This window comes from Pecten maximus, chromosome 12 (genome assembly GCF_902652985.1).
Source record: "Pecten maximus chromosome 12, xPecMax1.1, whole genome shotgun sequence".
Classification (NCBI taxonomy): Eukaryota; Metazoa; Mollusca; class Bivalvia; order Pectinida; family Pectinidae; genus Pecten; species Pecten maximus.
Genome location: NC_047026.1, coordinates 32,800,145 through 32,823,750, shown reverse-complemented (window position 1 = coordinate 32,823,750; position 23,606 = coordinate 32,800,145). Strand labels below are relative to the sequence as shown.

General features: G+C 38.6%; 1 protein-coding gene across 2 annotated transcripts in view; it reads left to right on the top strand.

Annotated features, from left to right (window-relative positions):
- Positions 1-10,051: 10,051 nt before the first annotated feature.
- LOC117339474 (solute carrier family 23 member 2-like) overlaps positions 10,052-23,606 on the top strand; it is a 29,130-nt gene continuing 15,575 nt past the window's right edge. Inside the window, exon 1 of one of the 2 annotated variants that reach the window (XM_033901081.1) lies at positions 10,052-10,185. The gene's annotated coding sequence lies outside the window, so the exon portion shown is untranslated. Of the gene's footprint in view, positions 10,186-19,471; positions 19,669-23,606 lie in introns of those variants that run through there. The other variant, XM_033901080.1, reaches the window with a different exon arrangement.

The window sequence follows — 23,606 nt, the reverse complement described above, 5'->3', positions numbered from 1 at the left end:
CAGAATCATCAACTCGTTCAGACATCGGATGCTCCGTTCAGAATCAGACTCGTTCAGACAACAGACTCGTTCAGAACATCGACTCGTTCAGACATCATGCAGACTCGTTCAGACATCAGACTCGTTCAGACATCACGCAGACTCGTTCAGACATCAGACTCGTTCAGATATCAGACTCGTTCAGACATCATGCAGACTCGTTCAGACATCAGACTCGTTCAGACACCATGCAGACTCGTTCAGACATCAGACTCGTTCAAACATCGGACTCGTTCAGACATCAGACTCGTTCAGACATCAGACTCGTTCAGACATCATGTAGATTCGTTCAGACATCAGACTCGTTCAGACACCATGCAGACTCGTTCAGACATCGACTCTTCGAACATCAGACTCGTTCAGACATCATGAGATCGTTCAGACATCATGTTCAGACTCGATTTAGAATTACAGCATCATACTCGTTCAGACATCAGACTCGTTCAGACATCATGCAGACTCGTTCAGACATCAGACTCGTTCAGACATCAGGACTCGTTCAGACATCAGGCTCGTTCAACATCGGACTCGTTCAGACATCAGACTCGTTCAGACATCAGACTCGTTCAGACATCATGTAGATTCGTTCAGACATCAGACTCGTTCAGACATCACGCAGACTCGTTCAGACATCATGCAGACTCGTTCAGACATCATGCAGACTCGTTCAGACATCAGACTCGTTCAGACACCATGCAGACTCGTTCAGACATCATGTAGACTCGTTCAGACAACATGCAGACTCGTTCAGTCATCATGCAGACTCGTTTAGACATTAGATTCGTTCAGATATCAGACTCGTTCAGACATCATGCAGACTCGTTCAAACATCAGACTCGTTCAGACACCATGCAGACTCGTTCAGACATCAGACTCGTTCAAACATCGGACTTGTTCAGACATCACACTCGTTCAGACATCAGACTCGTTCAGACATCATGTAGATTCGTTCAGACATCAGACTCGTTCAGACACCATGCAGACTCGTTCAGACATCATGTAGACTCGTTCAGACAACATGCAGACTCGTTCAGTCATCATGCAGACTCGTTAGGACATTAGATTCGTTCAGACATCAGACTCGTTCAGACATCATGCAGACTCGTTCAGACATCAGACTCGTTCAGACACCATGCAGACTCGTTCAGACATCAGACTCGTTCAAACATCGGACTTGTTCAGACATCACACTCGTTCAGACATCAGACTCGTTCAGACATCATGAGATCGTTACAAGACTCCAGACCGTTCAGACATCAGACTCGTTCAGACATCAGCAACTCGTTCAGACATCAGCGACTCGTTCAGACATCAGACTCGTTCAGACATCAACTCGTTCAGACATCCAGCAACTCGTTCAGAACATAGACTCGTTCAGACATCAGATCGTTCAGACATCAGACTCGTTCAGACATCAAGACTCGTTCAGAATCGACTCGTTCAGAACATGCAGACTCGTCAGACATCAGACTCGTTCAGACATCGTCGTTAGAATCAGATCGTTCAGACATCAGACTCGTTCAGACACAACTCGCCAGACCCTACTCGTTCAGACATCAGACTCGTTCAGACACATGAGACTCGTTCAGAATCAGACTCGTTCAGACATCATGCGACTCGTTCAGACATCAACTCGTTCAGACACATGCAACTCGTTCAGACATCAGACTCGTTCAACATCAGGACTCGTCAAACATGCAGACTCGTTCAGACATCAGACTCGTTCAGACATCATCAGATCGTTCAGAATCAGACTCGTTCAGACACATTCATGGACTCGTTCAGACATCAGACTCGTTCAGACATCAGACTCGTTCAGACATCAGACTCGTTCAGACATCAGACTCGTTCAGACATCATGTAGACTCGTTCAGATATCAGACTCGTTCAGACATCAGACTCGTTCAGACATCAGACTCGTTCGACACCTGCAAACTCGTTCAAACATCAGAGATCGTTCAGACATCAGACTCGTTCAGACATCATCAGATCGTTAACATCAACTCTTCAGACATCAGACTCGTTCAGACATCATGCAGACTCGTTCAGACATCAGACTCGTTCAGACATCGGACTCGTTCAGACATCAGACTCGTTCAGACATCAGACTCGTTCAGACATCAGACTCGTTCAGACATCAGACTCGTTCAGACATCGGACTCGTTCAGACATCAGACTCGTTCAGACATCAACTCGTTCAGACATCAGACTCGTTCAGACATCAGACTCGTTCAGAAATCAGACTCGTTCAGACATCAATCGCAACTCGTTCAGACACATGCAACTCGTTCAGACACATCAGACTCGTTCAGACATCATGCAGACTCGTTCAGAATCAGACTCTTCAGACATCATCTCAGACTCGTTTCAGACATCCAGACTCGTTTCAGACTCAACAGACTCGTTCAGACATCATGCAACTCGTTCAGACATCGATCGTTCAACATCATGCAGACTCGTTCAGACATCAGACTCGTTCAGACATGAACTCGTTCAGACCATGCAACTCGTTCAGACATCATGAACTCGTTCAGAACATCAGACTCGTTCAGACACAGACTCGTTCCACAGACTGCACATGCAGACGTTCAGACATCAGACTCGTTCAGACGTCAGATCGTTCAGATCGATGTCAGACCATAGACTCTTCAGACATCATGCAACTCGTTCACTGATCAGCAGACTCGTTCAGACTCAGACTCGTTAGACATATTCAGACACGACTCGTTCAACATCGATCGTCAAATAGACTCGTTCAGACTCGACCTCAGACTCATCTGTTCAACACAGATGTTCAAATCATGAGATCGTTCAAACATGACTTTCAGACATCAACTGTTCGCACATGCAGACTCTTCAACATCAGCTCGTTCACAACCTAACATAGACCGTTCACATCAGAACTCTTAGATATAGCTCGTTCAGCATCATGAGACTGTAACATCAGATGTTAGACATCAATCGTAAGACATCGACCGTTCAGACATCAGATCGTTCAGACATCGATCTTCAGACATCAGACTCGTTCAGACATCAGACTCGTCAGACATCACTCGTTCAGACATCAACTCTTCAGACATCAGACTCGTTAGACAAATCGTCATAGACTCGTTCAGCTGACAACATGCAGGACTCGTTCAGTTCATCATGCAGACTCGTTTAGACATCAGACCTCGGTTCCAGATATCCGACTCGCCATCAGACATCCATGCAGGGGCCCCCCCCTCCGTTCAGACACCATGCAGGACTCGTTCAGACATCAGACTCGTTTCAAACATCGGACTCGTTCAGACATCAGACTCGTTCAGACATCAGGACTCCGTTCAGGACATCATGTAAGATTGCGTTTTCAGACATCAGGACTTCGTTTCAGACATCAGGAATCGTTCAGACACCTTGCAGGACTCGTTCTGCACCATCAGACTCTTTCAGACATCAGACTCGTTCAGACATCAAACTCGTTCAGACATCATGCAGACTCGTTCGTTCAGGACACTCAGGACTCAGTTCCAGACATTCCGACTCGTTCAGACATCATGTGACTCGTTTCAGACATCAGACTCGTTCAGACATTCGGACTCGTTCAGACATTCATGTAGGACTCGTTCAGACGTCAGGCTCGTTCAGACATCATGCAGACTCGTTCAGACATCAGACTCGTTCAGATATCAGATTCGTTCAGACATCAGACTCGTTCAGACATCATATAGACTCGTTCAGACATCATACTCGTTCAGACACCATGCAGACTCGTTCAGACACCATGCAGACTCGTTCAGATATCAGACTCGTTCAGACATCAGACTCGTTCAGACATCATGTAGACTCGTTCAGACATCAGACTCGTTCAGACATCATGTAGACTCGTTCAGACATCAGACTCGTTCAGACACCATGCAAACTCGTTCAGACATCATGTAGGCTCGTTCAGACATCATGCAGACTCGTTCAGTCATCATGCAGACTCGTTCAGATATCAGATTCGTTCAGATATCAGACTCGTTCAGACATCATATAGACTCGTTCAGATATCAGACTCGTTCAGACATCATGCAGACTCGTTCAGACATCAGACTCGTTCAGACACAATGCAGACTCGTTCAGACATCAGACTCGTTCAGACATCATGCAAACTCGTTCAGACATCATGCAGACTCGTTCAGACACCATGCAGACTCGTTCAGACATCATGCAGACTCGTTCAGACATCAGACTCGTTCAGACATCGTTCAGACTCGTTCAGACATCATGCAGACTCGTTCAGACATCATGCAGACTCGTTCAAACATCATGCAGACTCGTTCAGACATCAGACTCGTTCAGGCACCATGCAGACTCGTTCAGACATCAGACTCGTTCAGACATCATGCAGACTCGTTCAGCCATCATGCAGACTCGTTCAGACACCATGCAGACTCGTTCAGACATCAGATTCGTTCAGACATCGGACTCGTTCAGACATCGGACTCGTTCAGACATCAGACTCGTTCAGACATCAATCTCGTTCAGACATCAGACTCGTTCAGACATCATGCAGACATCGTGCGCACATCGAACATAATGTAATTTTGTGCGACCCCACACTGATACTTAACTTAAGACCCTCCCAGTGTAAAATACAGCTGACTAACATCCTCACAATAGATTGTCATTATGGTAGCATGTTGTAAGGTCAAAGATACCATTAAGTGTCTATGATGATCTTAATTCTAAAACCCTGAATCTTTTTATGGCTGAACAACCCTTTCTATGTACCATGATTTCACCTTCCTCCTCAATGTGAGTCGAAGAATGTTGGAAGGGCACTATTAGAGTCTTACAAATTGGACATGCTACCTCTCGAGACGCCAACGTCCGGTTTTCTTAGACATGTTACTCGTTCTTCACAGTGTAGCTGCGTGATCCTCATACAGTATTACCTTAGTATATACAGTTATGATAAACCTCAATGAATGTTCTATCCTAAATTGTAATATCAATAAAAATATTTCTTGAATTATTTTATTTTCGAACTATTTTATTGTCGTCATCAATACCCCGGTAGCGCCACCTAGTGCTTCCAATATAAGTTGGCTGTTCTATTTATTTTATTATTTGATTTTTTATTTTCCATACCTGTATGGAGTGTATTCTTATCGGGTAACAACATATTATACTCGGTATTTGAACGCGAACCCAGAATATGTAGTTACCCCAATGGAAATAGACTTCGATGCAGGTACAGAGACCAGTATACTCCACAGGCGCTTGCATAGAATATGTGATTTTCATTTTTTTTTTATTTGACAGTGGTATGTGTAATCTGTTAAGCTCAAGGCCCGAAACTCCGCCACGAGCGAAACGGCAGACCACTACACTTCAATCGACTAAAAAACACTTTTATTCAAACTGACACGGCGCACTCTATATGCGACCGTCATCAGAAAACATTCATCTTTAACCTACCGTGCCACTCAATACGAATTGTTACATCCAAAACACAATAATCCGTGAAAACATCGCCGAATTCCTCGCTCAGAACGCCATTTCTCAAACTGCTTCCCTGAGCCTGTCCAGATTCTTCATTTACATACGGGGTTCAAAGGTCATGCGATTATATGATCGTCAGTCGTCAGGTGTACTTTTGGGGGTCATCTCCGCATGCATTTTGTCCGGAAAATGCTTCGGCTCGCTGAAGAGTTTCATCTAATTTACGATTATTTGAAGAGTTTCGTCGATGAACGATGATTTATAATCATGCACCGTATATGACAGTACACATCAGGCGCGGATCCAGGAATTGTAAGGGGGGTGGGGTCCAGTAATTTGGTGGTAATGTGGTAATGCGTGCGCCATAGGCGGGAGCCGAATTTTTTTTGGCGAGGGGTCTGGGGGCCAAAATTTCGGAACAAAATTTCGGAAAAATGAAATGATTAAATGATTATAGCAAATTTTGCAATCTTTCGAGAATAAGATTTTCGATAAGTGGAAAGGGGGGAGGGGCATAAATAGATTCACACAGAACGTCACTATCGTATCGTTTTCTAAATAATGAAATAATTGTCACAAAGGTAGAACAAAATGCTTATTTATTGATTAACTTTTGTCAGTTTACTGAAATCTGGACGAACAAAAAGAAAAGTGAATCACGAATAAGACTGTCATCAGGTTACTGGAACGTATACATGTGTACCAACATTACTTACTTCAGACCAGTTCATTTATTTCTGCACATTTTACAAATATCATGTCGTCGTCAAATACGAAAATCATACTTCAGACCTGCCAAACGATTTGTACGTTGTGATCTATGATCCATCATCAATTTACTTTCATTTCCCACGATGTTAGATTTAATGTTTGCTAGAAGTTCTTCGAGTTCAATCCAAATTTTATGAGTACATCTATCACTGTATGATTATCGAAATATTGAGTTCCTTCAGTCATTTTGTTTTAAACTCCTTTTTATTCAAATTTTCGAAACAGTATTACTTTCTTACTTGATTTCGGTGTTAATACACTCGATATCAGTTTGCCCTTTAGTGTCTACAATCAGGGGCGGACACAGGATTTTCAAATAGGGGGCGTGCGAAATTGAAGGGGGTGGGGGTGGGGGGGGGGGGGGGGGGGGGTCCGCGTGTACTCCCCCTGAAAAAAATTGCAGGTAGATGCAAAAACCTGCATTCTAGTGTATTTCACGATAGATTCATACCTGGTGTGTTTTATAAAAAAACAAGTATATGAGAGATTTTTTAATGATTTTATATTATTATTTCGCTGATTGATACAGGAATTCGTTTGGGGGGGGGGGGGGGGGGGGGGGGGGGGGGGGGGCTTTAAATCCGCCAGTGACAATGTCAAAGAGTTTAACGCATTGTAAAATGTATTCTTTGTAATACTCATTATCCATTTATTCCACTTTAGATCGCTCGCATATATAAAATTTAAGCTATTGATGAATTACCTGATTAATTGAGTGTGTAAGCATCAAACGCTACTCTAGTAATAATCAAGCTGGCTGAAGTGCTTACAGAATTATGAAACTGAATTAAAATGAGAAAGAAAAGAGAATACTTGAGGGGGAAGTAGTGGTTATTTTGTGTCAACGCCAGACTTTTATAGTATTTTAGGGCTAACGCCAGAATACCCAGAACAACCTCTTATTCGTATCGGTATTGTGTGTGGTATATACATTTTTAACTAGTTATGCTGGGGTCCATTTAAAAAAAAAATGAAGATTAGCATAGCCCTAAATAGATGGCAAATACAATAAAAAAAATCAAAATATCAAACAACTATCAGCTATTACCCTATCAAAATTTTAACTTCGAAAAATTCCAACTGATACTACTTGTTCATGGTATACGTATAATGTCCCGGCCCTGTCTTGAACAAGTTATTGATCACCGTTATATGCAATCTTTTTGATTGAAAACGAAGTTCAACAACTACCGAAATGATGAAGTTGAAGAAAAGAAAAGGACGATCTCATCACTGCATGGCATTAAAACATGCTATCTTATCAGTCCATGATATCGCAAACGACGTCCGGTGCATGCACCTGTGAAATAAAGTATGCCGAGATGACCCAAAAAAGTGCACCTGGTGGCAGTCGATTATATAATCGCATGACCTTTGAACCCCGTATGTAAATGAAGAATCTGGACAGGCTCAGGGAGCAGTTTGAGAAATGGCGTTCTGAGCGAGGAATTCGGCGATGTTTTCACGGATTATTGTGTTTTGGATGTAACAATTCGTATTGAGTGGCACGGTAGGTTAAAGATGAATGTTTTCTGATGACGGTCGCATGTAGTTTGCGCCGTGTCAGTTTGAATAAATGTGTTTTTTAGTCGATTGAAGTGAGATGGGGTGCCGTTTCGCTCGTGGCGGAGTTTCCGGCCTTCTGTATTACACAGTACACATACCACTGGTATCATTTTTTTTATTTTTTTATTTTTCTAATTTTCTATGCAAGCGCCTGTGGTATACTCTAGGTAGTGTGGGGAACATTTCCCAGCTCATTGTCACACGCGTTACATAATATATCGTATTTATATACATACATCAAGAGATTTTTTTATGTAGAACAGCTGGCAAGTTAACAACCGATACATTGGTATCAGTATGTTTTGTGAGATTATTCATACCTACTGTACCTGGTAACACGACACCTATGTAAACATGTCTTATAGTTTTACTTACATTTGTACATTGTCTATCTTAACCTAATATGTTTTACATTTAAAATATATTGTACATACAATACGTTTTACACATTTGAACGTATTAAAGAATATCGTTCATATCAATAAACCAATATAAACAATATACATGTAGAATTATAATCCTTACAAGTCCGAGGAGCCTTTAAATATCAATACACATCAGTTTTATTACACATTTCATATTATTGGTGATTGCTTTCTTTTACTAATTCGCCTTTTTCTCTAAGAGGGGAAATAAATACACTAACTATATATGTTTGCTGATAATGATAATTTCCGTTTCCAGCTTTACGCTTTATCGACACGAGCAATTCTGTTTTCGTCATTTTTTATACAAAGTTAACATCTAAATAAGTCTCCTGCGTCAGTAAATATCAATTTCATGAATCAAAATAATCTTATAAGTGCACTGCCGAAAGGCTGGAAGGGAAAGATAACCAATTATGGAAAAATATTGAAAATGTGTTACATAATAATTTGACGCAAAAATATTGAAAAAACTAGGTATTTCTATAACAAACTATTGTCTTCTGTATTAATATACCCTCAACAATCTCTTTGAAAGGCGGCACACTTTTTAGATGTTTTTCACAACCAAGATGACTTTTATTGGGAAAATATATATATTTACAGAGTTTACAATACAGAATCGTCCAAAAACGAAAAATATTAGAACACCAAGAATATAGTTTTGTAGTGGCACGACGACATCCGTCATACAAGTCTAGGTCACGACGACACCCGCCATACAAATTTAGGTCACGACGACGCCCGTGATACAAACCGAGGTCACGACGACACCCGTCATACAAATCTAGGTCACGATGACACCCGTCATACAAATCTAGGTCACGACGACACCCGTCATACAAATCTAGGTCACGATGACACCCGTCATACAAATCTAGGTCGTTATACGACACCCGTCATACAAATCTAGGTCACTATACGACACCCGTCATATAAATCTAGGTCACTATACGACACCCATCATATAAATCTAGGTCAAATCCGGGTTAAGTCCTATGCTAATACAAGGACTTTTTACCATATGCACTATGAAATGTTTTGTCAAATGTAAGCATTTTTTTTGGAAAAAATTGAATCATTGCTAAAACAACAGTAGAACAATGATAACTTAGACTATTATATATCACTATTATTATTATTGTGTCAGTTTACATAATTTTATTATATGTAATACTGCTAATAAGGTCCTATAATGATACAAAAAGGAAAACTCTGTCTAACTGTATCTGTACATATATATATATATCATATAGACCTATACTAATTATAAACTGATGTACTCATAGATATAAACACGATGTGTTGATATATTGACCTTTATATATTATACCTATATTCCTGTATAGATAAAAATGAACGACTATGATTTTGTCTCAAATACCAAATTGTTTAGAAAGTGGTGGTGACAATTATATTGTATAATAATTATTGTAAATGTATGACCCATCCTTTTGTATCGATGATTCTAAGGCGACACTTTCATATCTACGGACCAATAGATCGAACATGTATTAACCCTGTCAGAGTTTCTGTGTGACATATCTCCTACTTGATTAAATCGGCAGGTTTTACACGCACCTGCCATTTCACAAATAAAAAACCAGGTGTAAATGTTGTAACTCCCGCGAGAGTCGAAAAGTATATACCAAATTGGAGTTAATCTTATAAATAATGTCCTTTCGTTTGATATTTATGCCAATTTTCAAAGATCTACCTGGTGGCCCGTCCATCTAATGTAAAGTAGCGCTACCCCAACAACTAACATAGACCGTGTCGACAGCGGTCGAGCTATGACGGCTTATTCTGTCTGAATTGTGAACTCGACATATTTGGTCGGTATTGTGTGGCTTGCTCTCTAGTAAACGTGTCTACACCAACACAGGACACTGAAGGTTCATTATTCAGAAATAAGGTAAGTACATCTTTATAGCTTAATGATCAACATGTACAGCATATATTAACACATATATTGTAAATCGTATGGTAAACTGTTGTTGTTAGCATTAAGATTGGTTTACGTTTATAAAACCAGTTAAAAGTTGATTGTAGGTAGCCATACAAGCAGCTACAATACAAACTGCAGTGTACGTATAAGATGACATCTATAGCTAAGATGAATTTTACAAAGCAACGGCACAGGTATCAATTGTAAAACAGTTTACTTGTTATCTTAGCTACGACTGACATAATTGTGACATAATTTACATACAATGCTACACAGGAGGGGAAACATTACATAGATATAATATCGAGGATAGTACGGTTTTGGAGAGGGGGAACAGAAGTGTTGTATTAAGCCCTAATTTTATGTAATAAACCATTTAATGTATCATTTTGTAGCAAGTATTTCTGGCATGCTCTGTGTTCAAACTTAATTATCCTTACTAATGGATATATGTCTATTGAAATCTAGTTTCCGTCAATTAAAGATAATTAAGTTAATTAGAAACTCAAAACAATCAATTTAATATTAATTTGCACTATGCATATAATGGTAATCTCAAAAGGTACTAGATGCTATTTGTGTGCAGTATCAATCTCGAAAACACATACATGTATTATGATATTTGCAGTATCACTTTAATGGCCATCTCGAAAACAAATACATGTATTTTGATATTTGCAGTATCACTTTAGTGGCCATCTCGAAAACACATACATGTATTTTGATATTTGCAGTATCACTTTAATGGCCATCTCGAAAACACATACATGTATTTTGATATTTGCAGTATCACTTTAATGGCCATCTCGAAAACACATACATGTATTTTGATATTTGCAGTATCACTTTAATGGCCATCTCGAAAACACATACATGTATTTTGATATTTGCAGTATCACTTTAATGGCCATCTCGAAAAGACACATCTTTTTGATATTTGCAGTATCACTTTAATAGCCATCTCGAAAACACATACATGTGTTTTGATATTTGCAGTATCACTTTAATGGCCATCTCGAAAACACACATGTATTTTGATATTTGCAGTATCACGATAATGGCCATCTCGAAAACACACATGTATTTTGATATTTGCAGTATCACGATAATGGTCATCTCGAAAACACATACATGTATTTTGATATTTGCAGTATCACTTTAATGGCCATCTCGAAAACACATACATGTATTTTGATATTTGCAGTATCACGATAATGGTCATCTCAAAAACAAATAGGTGTATCAGGATATTTGTTTACAATATCATTATAATGGTCATCTCCCAAAACAACTATTATGAAATGTATTTACAGTATAACTATATTGGTCGTGTGAACATCAACTCCCGTCTCACATATAAAGAAATAATTACTTACAATACATCTAAACTATTTTGTTTTATTACATAACTAGGCTGTAGTTACTTCCATTACGCCAATTATGGTTATCGAAAAATCACTCAATCATGTCTACATGTTAACATACAACAGATACATGTACATATGTACACACTACAACATACAACACATACATACTTCAACATACAACAGATACATGTACATATGTACACACTACAACATACAACACATACATACTTCAACATACAACAGATACATGTACATATGTACACACTACAACATACAACACATACATACTTCAACATACAACAGATACACACTACAACATACAACATATACACACTACAACATACAACAGATACACACTACAACATACAACAGATACACACTACAACATACAACAGATACACACTACAACATATAACAGATACACACTACAACATACAACACATACACACTACAACATACAACATATACACACTACAACATACAACACATACACACTACAACATACAACACATACACACTACAACATACAACACATACACACTACAACATACAACACATACACACTACAACATACAACACATAAACACTACATCAAACAATATATGCACAATACAACATACAACAGATACACACTACAACATACAACATACACTACAACATACAACACACACTACAACATACAACATATACAAACAACAACATACAACACATACACACTACAACATACAACAGATGCACACCAAAACATATAAAAGATACACACTACAACATACAACACACACACTACAACATACAACACACACACACAAACAACAGAAACAAACTAAAAACAAAATACAAGAAAAAGACAAAAACAGAACAACAAAACAACAAAACACAAACACACTAAAAAAAACAGACAACACATAACAACAACACACAGAACACTACAACACATACAACACACAACAACAAACAGACAAACACACAAAGACAACAGACAAACACACAACACAACAGCATAACACAACACACATACAGATACACAACACCACAACAACATACAAACAAACACACATCAACGAAACACATAAAACAACAACAACACACACACTACAAACATACAAACACACACACAACATACAACACATACACACTACAACATACAACACATACACTACAACATACAACACACACACTATAACATACAACACATACACACTACAACATACAACACATACACTACAACATACAACACACACACTACAACATACAACACATACACACTAAAACATATAAAAAGATACACACTACAACATACAACACACACACAACAACATACAACACACACACTATAACATACAACAGATACACACTACAACATACAACACATACACTACAACATACAACACACACACAACAACATACAACACATACACTATAACATACAACACATACACACTACAACATACAACACATACACTACAACATACAACACACACACAACAACATACAACACACACACTATAACATACAACAGATACACACTACAACATACAACACATACACTACAACATACAACACACACACAACAGACATACAACACATAAACACTACAATAGAATACAGAAAATTAAGATGAAATACACGTCATCAGATATACATTTAATGTACCTACGGTTTCGTTTATAAATCCTATCAAACTGTTTCCCGGTATACGTCTGTGCCCTGTCTGTATTTTGTTTACATTTGGACCGTATAAGTACTCTCAAGTGATATAAACAGGTCATAAACTCTCTTAAAAGAAAAGTATGACGATTGCCCGCAATTGCGTAACGCAAGGCACTGTGGCATAGGTACATAAACCAATATTTATGGTTCTTGACCTTGTCTGATGTCTGTCATATTTACTCTTACTATTTTATTTACAAATCATTATTCAAGGTCACCTTTAAATGCCTTGATCTAGCATTGTGTACCTACAATGAAGGTGTATTATATACGGCCAGTTAGACCATTAATTTAAGTAGTTGCCAGTAACAGGCATTACTTCGTATATACTGAATATATCAAACAATGGAATGCAATCAAAGTAAAATATATACAAATTACTGTACAGACAGGTATATCTTAGTGACATACAAATTACTGTACAGACAGGTATACCTTAGTTATATACAAATTACTGTACAGACAGGTATACGTAAGTGACATACACAATACTGTACAGACAGGTATACCTTAGTGACATACAAATTACTGAGCTGACAGGTATACCTTAGTGATATACAAATTACTGTACAGACAGGTATACCTTAGTGATATACAAATTACTGTAGACAGGTATACCTTAATGATATACACATTACTGTACTGACAGGTATACCTTAGTGATATACAAATTACTACAGACAGGTATACCTTAGTGACATACAAATTACTGTACAGACAGGTATATCTTAGTGATATACAAATTACTGTACAGACAGGTATACGTTAGTGATATACAAATTACTATACAGACTGGTATACCTTAGTGACATACACAAATAACTGTACAGACAGGTATACCTTAGTGACATACACATTACTGTACAGACAGGTATACCATACTGATATACAAATTACAGTAGACAGGTATACCTTAGTGATATACAAATTACTGTACAGACAGGTATACCTTAGTGATATACAAATTACTGTACAGACAGGTATACCTTAGTGACATACAAATTACTGTACAGACAGGTATACCTAAGTGACATACAAATTACTGTACAGACAGGTATACCTTAGTTATATACAAATTACTGTACAGACAGGTATACCTTAGTGACATACAAATTACTGTACAGACAGGTATACCTTAGTGATATACAAATTACTGTACAGACAGGTATACCTTAGTGATATACAAATTACTGTACAGACAGGTATATCTTAGTGACATACAAATTACTGTACAGACAGGTATACCTTAGTGACATACAAATTACTGTACAGACAGGTATACCTAAGTGACATACAAATTACTGTACAGACAGGTATACCTTAGTGATATACAAATTACTGTACAGACAGGTATACCTTAGTGACATACAAATTACTGTACAGACAGGTATACCTTAGTGACATACAAATTACTGTACAGACAGGTATACTTTAGTGATATACAAATTACTGTACAGACAGGTATACCTTAGTGACATACAAATTACTGTACAGACAGGTATATCTTACTGATATACAAATTACTGTACAGACAGGTATACCTTAGTGATATACAAATTACTGTACAGACAGGTATATCTTAGTGACATACAAATTACTGTACAGACAGGTATACCTTAGTGACATACAAATTACTGTACAGACAGGTATACCTTTGTGACATACAAATTACTGTACAGACAGGTATACCTTAGTGACATACAAATTACTGTACAGACAGGTATACCTTAGTGACATACACATTACTATACAGACAGGTATACCTTAGTGACATACAAATTACTGTACATACAGGTATACCTTAGTGACATACACATTACTATACAGACAGGTATATCTTAGTGACATACAAATTACTGTACAGACAGGTATACCTTAGTGATATACACATTACTGTACTGACAGGTGTACCTTAGTGATATGCAAATTACTGTACAGACAGGTATACCTTAGTGATATACAAATTACTGTACAGACAGGTATACCTTAGTGACATACACATTACTGTACAGACAGGTATATCTTAGTGACATACAAATTACTGTATAGACAGGTATACCTTAGTGATATACAAATTACTGTAGACAGGTATATCGTAATGACATACAAATTACTGTACAGACAGGTATACCTTAGTGACATACAAATTACTGTACAGACAGGTATACCTTAGTGATATACAAATTACTGTACAGACAGGTATACCTTAATGATACACAAATTACTGTACAGACAGGTATACCTTAGTGATATACAAATTACTGTACAGACAGGTATACCTTAGTGACATACAAATTACTGTACAGACTGGTATTCCTTAGTGACTACTATTACTATTTGTAATTGATATTTCGCCTCTGTTTTCATTCTGTTTCCATTCTTTTGGATTTGTCTTTCTATCGTAAAAATAAAAACCAACAAAGGATACCGAAATTATAACGAAAGTATAATTCTAACTCAAATCAATAAATTATGGGCAAAGGATGAACAGAAATTAAGATTTGCAATGTGACCATTGGAAATTAAAAGGACAATAAGACCAGGCGTTCCGCAGAGTAAGCGTCCTCTGTTTCATCGATGATATCCGTCATACAAGTTGAGTCAAAATGATATGTCTTCCTTCGGTTTTATTCCTTTACTAGCACTTTTATTCTCGAACTCAGAAATAACATGTACTGTCTCGATCTCTAACGCTGAAATCCACACAATCGTTGTAAAACTGTTTCCTGTACCGATTGCATTGGAAGGCTTCTTCTTTCTTGTCGAGTGAGTACTATTGGTAAGCAGGCCACTTTGTAATTCCTCGATACAACCTTTTTACACATGCTTGGAGACTATGGGATATCCCGTGTTTGATTGTGATTGCGATGCAGATCATTACGGCAAATCCATGACTTATTACTGTATTCGGTAAGAAAAAGAGATAATACTGTAGGTCAATAGTTCCGATAGACCTCTAGTCCCACCTTCCATAACATCATCTTAATAGTCTCTATGTCAAATAAGACTCAGAACATGTCAGAAAACAACTTGGATTTATAAAGGAACTTATTTTTTCAATTTCCAGACGAGATCATTCGATTCCGTCCAAAATATGAAACAGAATAAGAATTTTAACCGGAATAGAAAAATAGTCATTACGTTTTCTTTAACCTCTCGTGCAAACGAGAGTCAAGCGTGACTTGCAATGGTTGCTTACGTTAATCTCATGATTATGTCTATATTCATTTCGGTTTATAGTACTTTAAACCGAAACAGAACTTACTAGGTTGATACTGCGTCGCAAATATAAATATACATCAATCATGCAAATATTCTGGTTACTATCACATACTGATAAGCAGAGATGACATTGATACTAAATTACCAGACTGTGTTGCTAAGTAACATAACCTTTCCATAATATAACATTACTGATTAATGACTATAGACTCATACATTGTACCTTTTCGATACACAGGTGTATGTATAATGTCTGGATAACAGTGTTAAAAACATAAACCAAGAAAACATTTTTTACTGTTTTACAACAACCTATATGTACGGATATATAAAAACTGGTAGTGTAAACTTAATCTTATCATGTAGGTAAAGATAGATTTGGACAGGAGTGACTTCCATGAGGATAATAAACCCGGACGCATGTTTGTTTTCATGTCCTGAAAGCAGTATGTCTTGTATAAGGAGGACCATCGATGTTAGTTCTCCTTTATTTGTTACAGTGTGTTTAAACCTCTCCTGAATATTATTTATGATTTTATGGGTATGGTTTTTAAGGTGGGCTTATCAATCTCCGGTGAAAATTATACCCGTCTGCGATGTATACACTGTTGGAATACGAAAAGGAAAAACTCGTATGTGAATTAAAACCATCTCGACTAAACTTCTAGCAAAAGGAAAAGTCACTTGTCCATCGATGTTCAGAAACCTGCATGGATTCAAGCAATTTGTTCCCCATCTTTGTATAAAGGGGTTCTAAATATTGGTTTTCATCTGATGTAACAGATATCTTTGTACAAGTTAGTACAAAAAAGTAAAGAGGAACTTTATGTCGTCATTTATATCTTAAACAAATGACATTGTTTCACTTTCAATCTCGGTGTCTGTTATATTTTAACCTTTATACAAACAGAGCACATCCTTATATATTTGATGCATAGCTAAACATAATTAGTTTTACTTCCATTGAGATTATGTATAGCCGTAGAACAGTATTCCTCTTACGTGTAATATTTGAACTAAGCTCTCGCCACTTCGGTGTTTCAAGATCCACAGATGTCCAGTCCTGTGTTAAAGAATGACAATGCGCTCACACGGATAGCTGTATAGTCGTTTGTTGGTTTATCCGGTTAGTGTTATGGTTTTTAGGGTGCGATTTGCGTTCATATTCCTGCTGTGTGGACAGCAAATAGCAGAAAGGTATTCCTGAGGTTGGTAACGTAAATATGATAGAAGTTACGTATATGATACAACCAATATGATATTTAAGGGGCATCTAAACAGCAAATCCAGTTAAAACATTAATAGTTTACAGGCCTATAAATTCCTACTATGGTGTAATTAACTTGATGAACTTTTAGTATGTATCATGGCAAACCGTGGGACTTGCTGTTGACATGTTATTTGTTAAGCTGTTTGTAAATTTCAACAAAACATACGACAAATGAATGTTTGAGGGGGACATAATTAATTAGCTCATTCGTATCGCTTATATTACACAAACTTGCCATGTCGTTTTGCTCACTAGTGTCTAAAGCACAACATACGTACATAAAGTAAAATCCGGTCAAACAAATGCTCCTACCTTGTGCTATAGACACTTGTGAGCATAATAGCTTGGCTTTTTTCAGCTTTGGCTATTTGTCTGACTTAGAATTATTCCATGCTACATCTGACCACAAAGTTACTCTATAGAATGACTGATATCATCTACAGCACATTATTGGTGATTGTAGGAAGCTACATGTTCAAACAAACATTACATGACTATCTTTATGCAAATCTTTAGATATTTATTCGTATTTGAAATTCAACATTATTCTGGTATATAGATGACCCTTAAGAGTGTGATGTTTCGATGACTACACTATCACCTTTATCAGACTAATGACCAATTTGAAGCGTACTGTTCCTGTGTACTGTTCATGGGTACTGTTCCTGTGTACTGTTCATGTGTACTGTCCATGTGTACTGTTCATGTGTACTGTTCATGTGTACTGTTCATGTGTACTGTTCATGTGTACTGTCCATGTGTACTGTTCATGTGTACTGTCCATGTGTACTGTTCATGGTACTGTTCATGTGTACTGTTCATGGGTACTGTTCATGGGTACTGTTCATGGGTACTGTTCCTGTGTACTGTCCATGTGTACTGTCCATGTGTACTGTTCATGTGTACTGTCCATGTGTACTGTTCATGGTACTGTTCCTGTGTACTGTCCATGTGTACTGTTCATGTGTACTGTTCATGTGTACTGTTCATGTGTACTGTCCATGTGTACTGTTCATGTGTACTGTTCATGTGTACTGTTCATGTGTACTGTTCATGGTACTGTTCAACAAGTAAATCACATCATCTCGTACCTTTGTTTGATTCTATTTTATTTTTACCATCTCGTCACAATAATTTTTCGACTTCGGGTCAAAAGAATCATGATAAAGATGAAACATCCTTCAGAGTAAATCGAATCCATCACCATCTCGGACACTACAAAAGACAGTGCTAGTATGCTTCACATTGCGAAACGTCAGACTCTTAAAAATCATTCATGAATATCCTATTTTTGTTAAAACGATCAAACTTTTTTTTGGTAGATTATGTTGCCTTTTCTGATTTGTCTCAGAGTTCAGTCTTTCTATGCTAAGACACATCTATTCGTTCAGCTTTATATTTCAAGGCGTTCCTTATTCTCTTAATTGAATCATGATATATCTCTGGTCCCTGCTTGCCTTGTACATGTCCAGATACATACACATACTCATACAACTTCTTTCATATAGTAGAAAGGTTGTTGTCACCATGTGTGGGTATAGTGTTGTTAAATACAGCATTGTCCTGTAAAGAATAGTCAAATCGTTAAGCTTTGTCACTGTCTCCGGGTATATTGTCAACCAACAAAGCCTTGTTTATTTACTAGTCTGTGCGAGGACACATGGTGACTCTCAGACGTATGTATACATGTATATCTTATGTGAAACCCATGAGCAGAGTTAATTTTGATTTAACAAGTAAACACAGAAAGGGGATGGACAATAGTCAAAGTCCGATCTAGGACGGGGAACACACCCTGAAGTTATATATATGTGAATTTAAGATTTCAACAATAACTGTCGGGAAAGCTAGCGAATGTACAAGGACGTATCTATCCGACTGGTAAGCTGAGGATTCACTAGACCTATATGTATACAAATAATTTGTACACGACCATTTTGTCGTATTTCTGGTTATTTTTGTATAAACTAAGGGTTTTACTACCACATAAGCTTCCTGTTGATAAATGACGAAAAATGTATGTGTGACAATACATTAAGGGCTAGTAACTGTTGTATTGATATATATGTTTGCAATATGAGAAATTACATGATTGTTTTCATCGTGTGTTTTTTTTAATTCGAAAAAATAATCGCCACTGAAAAAAACGTGTTTGATTGTACCTGGAATTTCTCTAACCACAGGAGGTTGAGAACTAAACTCACTATTTACTCATTGGAATCATGACATCTTGAATCCGAAATTGTCGTTCATAGTGTAGTTTTAATGATTAGCATGCCCTACTAAGGGAGAATATAGAGACATTATCTAGTTAACAATAACGTTTGACACAGGCAGAGCCTCGTTAGTCCGTGTGAACGGTTGCCTGAGGCAGTGCCCGAGTGGTTGTTATAGATTTACGGCAAGAACTTCCATCATTAAGGGGCATCTAAACAGCAAATCCAGTCAAAACATTGATATTTTACAGGCCTATAAATCCCTATTATGGTGCAATGTCACAGAAGTAACATGATGAACTTTTAGTATGTATCATGGCAAACCCTGGGACTTGCTGTTGACATGTAATTTGTTAAGCTGTTTGTAAATTTCAACAAAACGTAAGAAAAATGCATGTTTCAGGGGGACATAATTAACTCATTTGTATCCCATATATTACACAAACTTGCCATGTCGTTTTGCTCACAAGTGTCTAAAGCACAAAATAGGAGCATTGGTTTGACCAGCTTTGACGTTATTATATGTATAAACGCTGTTTTTATTTTGACCTTGAATTGCAAATGGCGGTCGTGAATGATATCACACAAATATGGCATATAAGGAGGTATTTAAAACATCAAAAATGCTCTTATTAGACAATATAAAGTATTCTTGAAGTGGCAAGAAGACTGCTTTTATGAAAAAATGTTCAACCGTTGAGTTTGGGGTAAAATATGCCTATTTCTGAAAAAGGCTGCAAACTCACCATTTTAACAAATTGACATTCAAATGTTCATGTCACTATGATGAGATGTCTTAAAAGTACGATATAGGAGTTTTGTTATTAACTGAAATGCCTCCTTTAAGCCATAGTTGTGTAATATTATTCTCAGCTGCCATTTGCATTTCAAGGTCAAAACAAAATAAGTGTTTATACGTACATACAGTAAAATCCGGTCAAACAAATGCTCCTACCCTGTGCTATGGACACTTGTGAACGTAACAGCATGGCTATTTTTCAGGTTTGATCATTTGCGTGACTTAGAATTATTCCATGCCAAATCTTACCACAAAGTTACTCTACAGAAGAAACTGGTAGCATCTATAGCATATTATTGGTGATTGTAAGAAGCTACATGTCCAAACAAACATTTTGGTATATTACATGACATTTTTTGTGCAAATCTTAAGGTATTTATTCGTGTTTGAAATTCAACACTATTCTGCTATATAGATGACCCTTAACATGTATATGTGTGACCTTTGAGTGTGTAACAGGTGATTACAGGGACAGATCCGACGATATTCTTTCCTATGTCTTTTATACATGTTGAATTTTATTTAATTCTGTGTTTTAGCAAGGACGTATATATATATATGTCCCTGGTTTTAGGCAGTTATGGTCTTACGCCAGATCTTGTTCCCGAAAGTATTTAGAGTGAGATTTTGATTAGCAATCTTTGTAATTGGAACATCGGACATATTTCCGAAACGGTCTAGATTGGTCACGTGACCCACATCTTAAATAAAAAACTATATTGATGTCGAACTGTCAGTGGAAAGAATGTGGTGTTATTATCAACAATAACAAAATAGGTTATATACAGTTATGTTATCATTCTTTATTCAAGCACATGGGGGATCTTATTGGGATGAAGACAGGTTAAAGGCGAGTGTGGTATCACTACGTCACCCGACCACAGTATCTGTATGTTATATCCTCTCCAACACATACATCATTGTGATCGATAGAAACATGACGTTTTACTACCACCTGCACGTGGGGCTGCACGGCCCGTACATTTGAGACACACACGTATACATACAAAAATGAATTAATAACGAACTGTCAGTTTCAAAAAATGTGTTTGCATTTTTTAAATACTTTGTAGTTATAAAGACGCTATTTTGCTTTGAAGATGTGTTAGACACTGTTTCTTTAGAGAATTTAATCGTGGACTTGTTTCGTTTCCGGTATCAAGTACAATTTCTAATATCAGTGTTGACAGATTTATATTCCTAACTCCCAAACGTCAAACGGCCCAACGCTCCGAAGTCCGGTTCTCCGATAATAGCTATTTGACGGACAGCAAAATAACGGCCAGTTGCCGGTATACTAGATTATCTCCAGGTCAGCCGCCGTGTTACCGTGCTGTCATACTAGTATATCTCCAGGTCAGCCGCCGTGTTACCGTGCCGTCATACTAGATTATCTCCGGGTCAGCCGCCGTGTTACCGTGCCGTCATACTAGATTGTCTCCGGGTCAGCCGCCGTGTTACCGTGCTGTCATACTAGATTATCTCCGGGTCAGCCGCCGTGTTACCGTGCCGTCATACTAGATTGTCTCCAGGTCAGCCGCCGTGTTACCGTGCTGTCATACTAGATTGTCTCCAGGTCAGCCGCCGTGTTACCGTGCCGTCATACTAGATTGTCTCCAGGTCAGCCGCCGTGTTACCGTGCTGTCGTACTAGATTGTCTCCAGGTCAGCCGCCGTGTTACCGTGCTGTCATACTAGATGGTCTCCAGGTCAGCCGCCGTGTTACCGTGCCGTCATACTAGATTGTCTCCAGGTCAGCCGCCGTGTTATCGTGCTGTCGTACTAGATTGTCTCCAGGTCAGCCGCCGTGTTACCGTGCTGTCATACTAGATGGTCTCCAGGTCAGCCGCCGTGTTACCGTGCTGTCATACTAGATTGTCTCCAGGTCAGCCGCCGTGTTATCGTGCTGTCATACTAGATTGTCTCCAGGTCAGCCGCCGTGTTACCGTGCTGTCATACTAGATTATCTCCAGGTCAGCCGCCGTGTTACCGTGCTGTCATACTAGATTGTCTCCAGGTCAGCCGCCGTGTTACCGTGCTGTCATACTAGATTGTCTCCAGGTCAGCCGCCGTGTTACCGTGCTGTCATACTAGATTGTCTCCAGGTCAGCCGCCGTGTTACCGTGCCGTCATACTAGATTGTCTCCAGGTCAGCCGCCGTCTTACCGTGCTGTCATACTAGATGGTCTCCAGGTCAGCCGCCGTGTTACCGTGCTGTCATAGTAGATTGCTCCAGGTCAGCCGCCGTGTTACCGTGCTGTCATACTAGATTGTCTCCAGGTCAGCCGCCGTGTTACCGTGCTGTCATACTAGATTATCTCCAGGTCAGCCGCCGTGTTACCGTGCTGTCATACTAGATTGTCTTCAGGTCAGCCGCCGTGTTACCGTGCTGTCATACTAGATTGTCTCCAGGTCAGCCACAGTTTTACCGTGCTGTCATACTAGATTGTCTTCAGGTCAGCCGCCGTGTTACCGTGCTGTCATACTAGATTATCTTCAGGTCAGCCGCCGTGTTACCGTGCTGTCATACTAGATTATCTCCAGGTCAGCCGCCGTGTTACCGTGCCGTCATACTAGATTGTCTCCAGGTCAGCCACCGTGTTACCGTGCTGTCATACTAGATTGTCTCCGGGTCAGCCGCCGTGTTACCGTGCTGTCATACTAGATTGTCTCCAGGTCAGCCGCCGTGTTACCGTGCTGTCATACTAGATTGTCTCCGGGTCAGCCGCCGTGTTACCGTGCTGTCATACTAGATTGTCTCCAGGTCAGCCGCCGTGTTACCGTGCTGTCATACTAGATTGTCTC